Raw genomic sequence first — 11,848 nt, forward strand, 5'->3', positions numbered from 1 at the left:
CAGGTCATGATTATTGTAGAAATCAGATTACTTAATTCATATAGCATTGATTTTATGGTTTTACAACAAATATAGTTAGCCAGCTAGCAAGATAGACAAATTTGTGGCAATATATCTATATATTTATTGTACATATAGCTATCCACACACATATATTACATATATCTATTCATATAATGATATATACACACATATCTATTCATATATAATATATGATGTATATTATATATGTTACATATTATATATTATATGTTATTATATAGTACTTTTACAATACTCATGATCTGAAATGAAATGAGATATATGCACACACACATATATACATATACCTTTTATATATGTTATGCATATCTATATATCTATATGAATATATAAATATGTATATATCTCCTATATACTTGAAGAAGAGTATGTATATACATACATATTCTTACATATGTATATATTGATACATATATGTATAAATGTGTACATATATGCATACATATACATATGCATGAGTGTTTTTTCTAAATTTCACTTCTTTTTTTACTATTTCAAACAATTCTACACCTAACATCTGTTTCAGCCCTTGTGTAGATGTTGCAAGTGTTTCTAGAAGGAGAATGGCTACCAGGATTGTATTAGCTATAAGCATTGTAAATATATCTTTCTCAGACTATGTTTTACTTTTAACTCTATGGGGTAATTTTGTTTGTCTCCTTTAAAAAAAATTATCTGCATTGATGTCATAACGTTGCTTTCATATATTTTCTTATAAATGTTTCAATATTTTCATTTTCACATATAGGTATTTAACCCATCTGGAATTTATTTCAGGCATGTTAAGAGGTAGGCATCTAATTTATCATTCTCCATATGGAGAGCCAGTCGTCCTAGCATCATTTTTAGGAAGAGGCATCTTTTCTTTGCTGATGCATAACACTTTTTCTGCCAAGACCACCTTTCAATATATTCAGAGGTCTGTTTGTATCACATCCGCATTATTTTTTGTCTTTTGCTAGTCTATTTTGTAGCAAATATATATATGTTATATATATATAATATGTATTTTATATATATATTAAAAATATATATATGTATTTGACTAACACTACTTTGAAACCACATTGTTTTAATTAGTCAACACATTTTGAACTCTGATGGACAAGTTTTGGTTGCTTATTACTTTTTAATACTGTCTTGGCTACTCTTGTATTCCTTCATAAGCCTTTTAGATAGCTTGGTGAGAATTGTTAAAAACCCTGCTGAGATTTTTTTTGGAACTACATTAAATATATCACTTAATTTAGGGAAAATTGTTATCTCCAAATAGACAACATTCGATAGGATTATTTCTAGATATGTTATACCAACTTAGATCTATAGAATAGGATTTTAAAAATTATATTATCTAATTTGTTGTTCCTGATATATGAAATTTTATTACATTTTGTACATAGATTCTATAGCTAAAGATACTGCTGAAATGTCTCATGAATCTCTATTTTTTTGTTGATTCTTTTGAATTTTCTGTTATAAGAATGAATAATCACTGTTTTGTTTTTTTAGCTTTCAATCCTTAAACCTCATTTCTTTCACTAATTGATTACATTAATAGGAATATTATTATCTATTATCTTATTAATAAGAATATTATCTGCATTGATGTCATAACATTGCTTTCATATATTTTCTTATAAATGTTTTAATATTTTCATTTTCATGTATAGGTATTTAACCCTCTTTATATAATTTTGAAAAGGTATATCTTCCTAGGAAGCAATTCTTTTTTCCAAAGGTATTTTTGAAAGGTAGTTCATAGTAATTTCATATGACAACTGTCTTTTATTATGTTGATTTTTATTTCTAACAGTATTTTTTTACTTTTTATTGAAGAATGATTTAAATCAATGATGTATATCAATACACCAGTCATAGGTGTATGCTTTGAAGAATTTTTAGATCTGGGTACACTCTTTTAAATATCACACAGATAAAGGTATAAAATATTTCGGCTCCCCAGAAAACTTCCTTATTCCTCTCACAGCCAATACTATCCCTCTACACACCAGTGTAACTGTTATTTGGACTTCTAATACCGTAGGTTTGTTTTGGTTATTCTTGAACTTCATATAAACAGAAATACAAAAAATAAATAATTTTGTCTAATTTCTTTCATTCAACATTTTATCTGAGATTATTGATACATGTTGCATGTAAAAATAGTTCCTTTAAAAAATTCTGGCTGGGCGTGGTGGGTCACACCTGTAATCCCAGCACTTTGGGAGGCTGAGGTGGGCGGATCACCTGAGATCAGGAGTTCAAGACCAGCCTGGCCAAAATGGCTAAATCCTGTCTCTACTAAAAATACAAAAATTAGCCAGCCATGGTGTGGGCACCTGTAATCCCAGCCACTCAGGAGGCTGAGGCAGGAGAATTGTTTGAACCTGAGAGGCAGACGTTGCAGTGAGCTGAGATCACACCACTGCACTCCAATCTGAGCAACAAAGCGAGATTCTGTCTCAAGAAAAACAAAATTCTTTGTAATTGTTAGAATATTGTATCTCATTTCTTCTAATTAATTTTGATGAATACTTGGTTGATTTTCAGTTTTTAACTATTATGAATAAGGCTGGTAGAATCTTTTAATAGACACATTAACTCATTAATCTTGAGTATCTCCTCAAGAGCATAAATGATGCATTACAAAGATCATAAGTTATATGAAGGTTTGACTTTTTAGCTACTGCTAACTTTTTAAGTGGCTGAACCTATTTAAAATCCTTCCAGAAATATGACAGTTCTAGATGTCTACATTCTTGGCATACACTGGAAATTACTAGTCTTTCAATTATAGTTGTTCTGATATGATGATCCCCTTCTGGTTTTACTTTGCATTTCCTGAGCCCTAATGAGGTTGCACATATTTTCACTTGCATATTGGATAATTTTATAAATATATTTTATTCAAGTGCATTTACTGCAAGTCGGTGACTTTCCTTCTCACTTTCTTATTATTATCATTTGATAAGTGGAGATTAATTTTTGTTTTCCTTTTTTTCTTTTCCTCTTTTTTTTTTTTTTTTTTTTTGAGACAGAGTCTCACTCTGTCACCCAGGCTGGAGTGCAGTGGCGCAATCTGGGCTCACTGCAAGCTCTGCCTCCTGGGTTCACGCCATTCTCCTGCGTCAGACTCCCGAGTAGCTGGGACTACAGGCACCCACCACCACGCCCAGCTAATTTTTGTATTTTTAGTAGGGACGGGGTTTCACCACGTTAGCCAGGATGGTCTTGATCTCCTGACCTCGTGATCCGCCCGCCTCGGCCTCCCAAAGTGCTGGGATTACAGGTGTGAGCCACCGCGCCCAGCCTGTTTTCCTTTTATGGTTGATACTACCCGTGTTTTTTTGTTGCTGTTGTTTTTGTTTTAAATGTTGCTGTCTCAAGGTCATGAGTGTGTTTTGTTGCGCTAGGCTTTCTTCTAGCTCCTAATCGTTTTACCTTTACATTTAGTTCAAAATTCATCTCAAATTAATTTTTAGGTATGATTTGAGGTAATGGACACAGGATTTTTTAATGGATATTTAATTGACTGAGCACCACACACCATTCTTTTGTAAAGTACATTCTTTCCTCATTGATTTGCAGAGATTTTGTTTTTTGTCATAAATCAAGATACTTGATATGTGTGGGCTTATTTACAGTCTCTCTTCTGTTCTGATAATTTATTTTTCTAAACTTACACCAAAATCATCCTACTTTAAATAAATAATATTGAAAAAATTTAGATATCCAGTATGGAAACTCTTTCCCATTGTTATCCCTCTAAAATAATTTAGGTTTCTTGTTTCCTTAATCAGTTTTACCATAAATGTTTCTCCCTCATGAGTGTTTTTAAGGAGGATTGTTCCTGATTTACCCATCATTATCACGATTTTCAAATTTTTCTATTTTTTTTTCCAACTTTTAGGTTCGGGGGTACATGCGCAGGTTTGCTACATGGTAAATTTCATGTCACAGGGGTTTTGTATACAGATTTTTTTGTCACCTAGGTAATGAGTATAGTACTCAATTGGTAGTTTTTAGATCCTTACCCTCCTACCATCCTCCACCTTCAAGTAGGCCCTGATGTCTATTGTTCCCTTCCTCATGTCCATGTGTACTCAATGTTTAGCTCCCACTTATAAGTGAGAACATGCAGTATTTGGTTTTTGGTTCTTGCATTAATTTGCTTAAGTTAATGGCCTCCAGTTCCATCCATGATGCTGCAAAGGAGATGATTTTGTTCTTTTTTGTTGTTGGTTAGTATTCCACGGTGTATATGTACCACATTTTTTTAATCCACTTCACAATTGATGGGCGTCTAAGTTGATTCCATGTCTTTGCTATTGTGAGTAGTGCTATGATGAACGTACACATGCATGTGTCTTAGGAGGCCATTATCCTAAGCAAATTAATGGTAAAATAATTTATGTCTTGGGAGGTATATACCCAATAATAGGACTGCTTAGTTGGATGGTAGTTCTGCTTTAAGTTCTTTGAGAAACTGCCACGCTGCTTTCCACAGGGGCTGAACTAATTTACATTTCGACTAGCAGCATAGACATGTCCCCTTTTTTCTGCAACCTTGCCACCTTCTGTTATTTTATTTTTATTTTTAGTAATAGCCATTCTGACTGGTGTGGTGTGGTTTTTATTTGCATTCCTTTAATGATGAATGATGTTGGGCATTTTTTCATATGATTGTTGGCCACATGCATGTCTTCCTTTGAAGTAACACTTCATGTCTTCACCCATGTCTTAAATCGGATTTTTTGGTTTTTGCTTACTGTGTTGTTTAAATTCCTTATAAATTCTGAATATTAGACCTTTGTCTGATGCATAGTTTGCAAATATATTCTCTCATTCTGTAGGTCAGTGGTCCTCAACTTATTTGGCACCAGGGACTGCTTTCATGGAAGACAATTTTTCCATGTTTTATAGGGGGTAGGCTTGGTTTCAGGATAAAACTGTTCCACCTCAGATCATTAGGAATTAGAGTCTCATAAGGAGCACACAATTTAGATACCATGCATGTACAGTTCACAATAGGGTCCGAGCTCCAATGAGAATCTAATGCTGCCACTGATCTTACATGAGGTGGAGCTCAGGCAGTAATGTTCACTCGCCATTGAAGATCAGATGGATGTAGGTGGGCAGCTTTTTTTCTGGGCTCTCTAACCTGTTACACTGGTCTGTGTGTCTGTTTTGCACCAGTACCATGCTGTCTTTGTTACTGTAGCCTTGTAGTGTAGTTTGAATTTGGGTACTGTGATGCCTCCATCTTTGTTCTTTTTACTTAGGAATTCTTTGGCTATTTGGGCTTTTTTGGTTTCAAATGAATTTTAAGATAGTTTTTTTCTAGTTTTGTGAAAAATGTATTTGGTAGTTTGATAGGATCTCTTTGGGGATTATTGCCATTTTAATAATATTGATTCTTCTTATCCACGAGCATGGAATGTTTTCTATTTGATGGTGTTGTCTCTGCCTGCTTTCAGCACTGTTTTGTAATTATTCTTGTAGAGATTTTTTATCTCTCTGGTTAGCTGTATTTCTAGTTATTTTGTTATTTTTGTGGCTCTTATGAATGGGATTGCATTCTTGATATGGCTCTCAGCTTGGATGTTATTGGTGTGTAGAAATGCTACTGATTTTTGAAAACTGATTTTGTACCTTGAAACTTCACTGCAGTTATTTATCATATCTATGAGGCTTTGGGCCGAGAGTATGGGGTTTTCTAGGTATGAAATCATATCATCTTGAAAGAGAGAGAGTTTGACTTCCTCTCTTCCTATTTGGATGCCTTTTATTTCTTTATCTTGTATGATTTCTCTGGTTGGGATTTCCAATACTGTGTTAAATAGGAGTGGGGAAAGTGGGCTACCTTGTCTTGTTCTGTTTCTCAAGGGGAATGCTGCCAGCTTTTGCCTGTTCCATATGATGTTTGCTATGAATTTGTTATAGATGGCTCCTATTATTTTGAGGTATATTCCTTCAATGCCTAGTTTGTTGAGGGCTTTTTTTTTACAAGAAGGGGTATTGACTTTTATCAAAGCCTTTTCTGTTTCTATTGAGATATCATGTGGTTTTTGCTTTTAGTTTTATTTATGTAATGAATCACGTTTATTAATTTGCATATGTTGAACACAAAGGATGCTTCCATCCCAGGAGTAAAGCCTATTTGATCATGGTGGATTAGCTTTTTGGTGTGGAACTGGATTCAGTTTGCTGGTATTTTGTTGACAACGTTTGCATGCATCAGGAATATTTGCTTGAAATTTTCTTTTTTAGTTGTGTCTCTGCCAGGTTTTTATATTTTAATTATTTATACAGATATCATTATTTCCCTTCTTTGTGTTTACATGTTACACTAGTTTTCTGTCACTGCTGTAACAAAATACTATAAATGTAGTGGCTTAAAGCCATTCACATTAAGTTCTGTAGGACAGAAATCAGAGTAAATTTCACTGGTTCCTCTTCTGTAGGTCTTACATGGCCAAAATTAACGTATTGGCTCACCTGGGTTATTATCTGGGGAGAAATTTCATCTAAGCTGTTTCATGTTGCTTGCAGAAATCAGTTTCTTGTAGCAGTGGGACTGAGGTCTTTATTTCCTTGCTGTCTGTCAGCGGGGAGCCTCTCTCAGCACTTAATGCCAGAGCTGCATTGCTGTTATATTGCCCTCTTCATCTTCAAACCAGCAATAGCATGTCAAGTCCTTCTGGTGCTCAAATCTCTCTGACTTCTTCTTCTGCCCCATTTCTTCTTCTTCCGGAAAGTTCTTTACATTTTGGGGCTCAGAAGAAAAAGACCACATGTTGTACAATTTCATCTGCATAAAACATTAGAAAAATAAAATGCATAGTTATAGAAAGCAGATAGGGAGTTTCCTGGGCCACAGGTGGGTATTAAGATTGATTGAACAGGGATATAAGAGAACATTCCAAGGTGATAGGAATCTTCTCTATCTTGTTTATGTTAGAGATTAAATTATGTGTGCATTTGATAAAATTATTGAACTGTACACAAAAATGGGTTTAATTTATAAAATGCATCTTGTATTTCAATAAAGTTTGTGTCAAAAATATAGTTCTCCATTGTTTAGATGAGCGATGTCAAGTTCAGTCATTTGTTTCAGGAGGTTTGTAAGAATATATTAGAGAAGAAAGGTAGCTGATTACTATGCTTTAACTTTGTCTCATCTCTCTGCTGAGTCCCAGGAGAGAGAAAAGACACAAGAAAATCATTCTGAAAATTTGGAGTTCTGAGAGAAACAAATACCTGTACTAGATTATGCATTTCCTATGCCTTTCTGTCTAAAATTTGTCTTTTGAAAGCACTTAGAAGAGTTTTTGCTCAGTTGTAGTGGCTTTTATGGCAAGAAATGCATAGCATTTTAAGATAAGAATAGCCTCTGAGAGGGTGAATTTCAACTCTTCATATGTGTTCTGCAAAACGTTTTACTTTTGTTATAACTATAATATTCATGGCTTTCATGGTCAATGACAAATTTTGCCCCAGTAGTTACCATGTTATATTTTCTGAATTAATTCTTTCAGAAGATTTCCTTTGATCTGATGCTTACACTCTGTAGACACTGCTCTAAATAGTTTTAAAACTTCTAAAATGGTAGTAAAACATATATAACATAAAATTTAACATTTTAACAATTTTCAAGTGTCAGTTTCAGTGACATTAAGTAAATTCACACTGTAGTGCAACCATCACCACTATCCATCTCCGGAACGTTTTTATCTTCCCAAACTGAAATTTCATACACATTAAACAATAACTTGCCAAGCCAGCTTCCCCCAGCTTCTGGCCATCATCGTTCTACTTTATGTCTTCATGAATCTGTCTATTCTAGGCAGCTCAAATAAATGGAATCCTGCAACATTTTTTTCCTTTGTTACTCGTTTATTTTAGTTCATGTGATATCTTCAAACTTCATCCATATTGAGGCATGTGTTAGAACTTTCTTCCTTTTTCAGGCTGAGTAATATTTCATTGTGTGTACATACCACATTTCATTTATTTATTCATCCACTGATGGACTCTAGGATTGTTTCTCCGTTTTGGTTATTGTGAATAATGCTTCTATGATCATTGGTATACAAATCTCTGGCCCACCCCTGCTTTCAATTCTTTTGGGTTTATGTTCAGATATGGTATTGCTAGATCACATGGTAATTTTATGTTTAATTTTTTGGTGAACAACCATTCCATTTTCCACAGTGGCTGCACCATTTTAGATTCCCACCAGCAATGCACAAGGGTTCCAACTTACTTACATCTTTGCCAACACTTGTTATTTTATCTTGTTTTTGTGTGTATGTGTGTGTTTTTTAAAATCTATCTTAGCCATTCTCATGGACTTGATTTGCATATCCCTAAGGCAAATCCCTACTGATGGTAAGCACATTTTCATGTACTGGTTGCTCATTTGTCTATCTTCTTCTTTGGAGAAATGTCTATTCATCCTTTAGGCCAGTTTTAAATCAGTTTTGTTTTTTGTTACTACTGAGTTGTAAGAGTTTTAAAATATATTGTGGATATTAATCCCTTATCACATATATCATTTGCAAATATTTTATTATACTATGTGGGTTGCGTTTTTACTCTGTTGCTTATGAGCTAATGCACAAATGTTTTAATTTTGAGGCATTAGATTTTGATGGTCTAATTTTTTCAATTTTAACATTTTTTACATATGATTTTAGTGTTATATCCAAGAAATTTTAAACAATTTTAATTGAACTGAATATATGCATTCATATGTTCATATAAAAACTGAAATTTTTATATGTATATTCTGTTCAATTAAAAATTATATATTTTTATATATACATATATTGTAAAAATTATAATATATAAATAATATATATTCATATATATTTATATATAAATAATATATATATTCATATATATTTATATATTAATATATTCATATATATTTATATATAAATAATATATATATTCATATATATTTATATATAAATATATATTCATATATATTTATATATAAATAATATATATTCATATTATATATTTATATATAAATAATATATTCATATTATATATTTATATATAAATAATATATTCATATTATATTTATATATAAATAATATATTCATATTATATATTTATATATAAATAATATATTCATATTATATATTTATATATAAATAATATATTCATATTATATATTTATATATAAATAATATATTCATATTATATATTTATATATAAATAATATATTCATATTATATATTTATATATAAATAATATATATATTCATATTATATATTTATATATAAATAATATATATATTCATATTATATATTTATATATAAATAATATATATATTCATATTATATATTTATATATAAACTATATATATATTCATATTATATATTTATATATAAACTATATATATATTCATATTATATATTTATATATAAACTATATATATATTCATATTATATATTTATATATAAACTATATATATATTCATATTATATATTTATATATAAACAATATATATATTCATATTATATATTTATATATAAACAATATATATATTCATATTATATATTTATATATAAATAATATATATATTCATATTATATATTTATATATATAAATAATATATATATTCATATTATATATTTATATATATAAATAATATATATATTCATATTATATATTTATATATATAAATAATATATATATTCATATTATATATTTATATATATAAAGGAATGTGAAGCTATTTATCGACTACTGTACACCAGTATTTAAAATAAAGAATATACAACTGGATAACATTCTGATTATTACAAAGATATTGTTTTCCTTGATTTTCTTGGCTTGTGCTAAACCAGTAACCCAAATACTGAAAAAAATGAGCCTACATGTAAGGAATGAGTTGAGTAAAGGAAAACACATGCAGGTCAATTGTTTACATTATACACGTCTCTTTACCCATTTATGCCAGCAGGTCCTAAACTGCCTTTTCTAAACTTATCTGATTAGGTTTCCATGAGCCAAGACTGAGACATTCCACAAATCATGATGTTTTAATCAATACAGCACAAGGATTACAGCTTTTTCTAAAGGAAAGGCTCATTAGAGGAATCTTTAAATATGTCTATTTGACTAACACTTGCTTAGCCAATTAAAACAGCAAGATTTGTCTAGTTTCCTTGTCTAAGTGAGGAGGTTGTTGGTAGTAATAAAAAATCTTCCATTTAGAAATTTTGAAAACAAAGAATCACATTTATATGAATAAAGGTAGAAATGTGTGTTCTGATGTGGATGCTTTTAAATTATCCAGTTAATTATAGAATCATCTATGTAATTTGAAATATTACGACTTCAGGAAAAATTTCAATTTAACTTGAAGTTATTTATTTCTTAGGTTGCACAGAATTGTGGCATCCCAGGACCATGGGCATACCCATGGTTTTTGTTTTGGTGAAAGTTTAAAAATAAACCAAGAAAGAAAACCATTTACATTTGTATTTTAAGCATAAACACACAAAACATAAAACTCAGAATGGTTCTTAGGCATACGGTTAAACACAAGTACTGATTGTATAATGACTAAGGAAGTTTCCCTCAACATTAACAAAGCTGTTCTCTAGTGCAGAGGACAAAATATGCCATGGTGTCAAATGTTATTTTCTGATAAAGAAAGCAACTACAGAAAGTTTCATTTATTTGTTGAAATTAACCAATGTGATTGATGCAAAAAAAAAAAAAAAAAATCTCCTGACAAATCTCCCAATACTACTTTGAAAACAAACATATCAAACTTGATTTTCATTAGAATGTAGAGATTTCTTCACATTAGTAAATTAAAAAAAAACACGATCCAGATTTTATATATATATATATATAAAATACATATGTAAAATGCAATGCAAACAATTGTTGAGCTTCATCTTCTCGTCAAGAATGTCAAGGCAATTGCTCTTCATAAGAAGCAATTACAATTTGATGACTCCTCATGTTTGCCTCTTTTGCCTGCAGCAAGTCTGCCTTATCTGAATATTCCCATTCCAGGAGAAATATCCATTCACCACTTCTCTCTGTGGCAATTTTTCTTTCTGGATCATGACCTCTGGTGAAGCCTCTTGGTTTGTCAGCAGCATCTCTTTGATTTGCTATCATCAGATTCACTGTCAGATAAACATTTCCTTTTTGTATCATCTTTTTCTTTGCCAGCTTTTTGAGAGTTAAGAAATGTTTCAATTAACTCTTGACAGTCTAAGTAGTCTTCCGGTTCCCAAGTACTGTCAGCATTTGTAAATCCCTTCCACTTCGGGAAATACTCCAGCTTCCTATTTGCTATTTCCACCACAAATTCTTCAGTCTCTGCCTCTTTGACTTTTCTACATTTCCCATTCTGTTACTTTCCCATTTTTTTGCAATGTAGTTTTATTGGAGGTCATTTTTTATTGCAGGCTTGAAGAGCTATTCACTGCCTCTGAGCTGCTCCAGTTTCCGGCCCTGCACGCCTCACATACATATGTTCTTATACAGCACTGTGGAAAACATTTGAATTTCACTTGGCATGAATGTAAAACTTAGGAGTTAAGTCTCTCCGAATTATTTTCTAGACAGTCCAGGCAAAATAAACTGTTTTGTCTGATTTTAAATCAATCCTGAACTGAAACACTGGCATTAAAATTAGTAATGCCTGGCTAGGACATAATTATCAAGATATGTAGTCCAGAATTCATGATTAAGGTGTGTGTGTCTAAGTCATTATCAAAATATTGAGACAACATTAAGTATATTCATAAATAATTGAAAACCCTTA

General features: G+C 31.2%; 1 pseudogene; it reads right to left on the bottom strand.

The window, feature by feature from the left end:
- Nucleotides 1-6,670: 6,670 nt before the first annotated feature.
- Nucleotides 6,671-11,477, bottom strand: LOC101148504 (chromobox protein homolog 3-like; annotated as a pseudogene).
- Between the last annotated feature and the right edge of the window lie 371 nt (nucleotides 11,478-11,848).

The sequence above is a fragment of the Gorilla gorilla genome, chromosome 11 (genome assembly GCF_029281585.2).
Source record: "Gorilla gorilla gorilla isolate KB3781 chromosome 11, NHGRI_mGorGor1-v2.1_pri, whole genome shotgun sequence".
NCBI classification, from domain to species: Eukaryota; Metazoa; Chordata; class Mammalia; order Primates; family Hominidae; genus Gorilla; species Gorilla gorilla.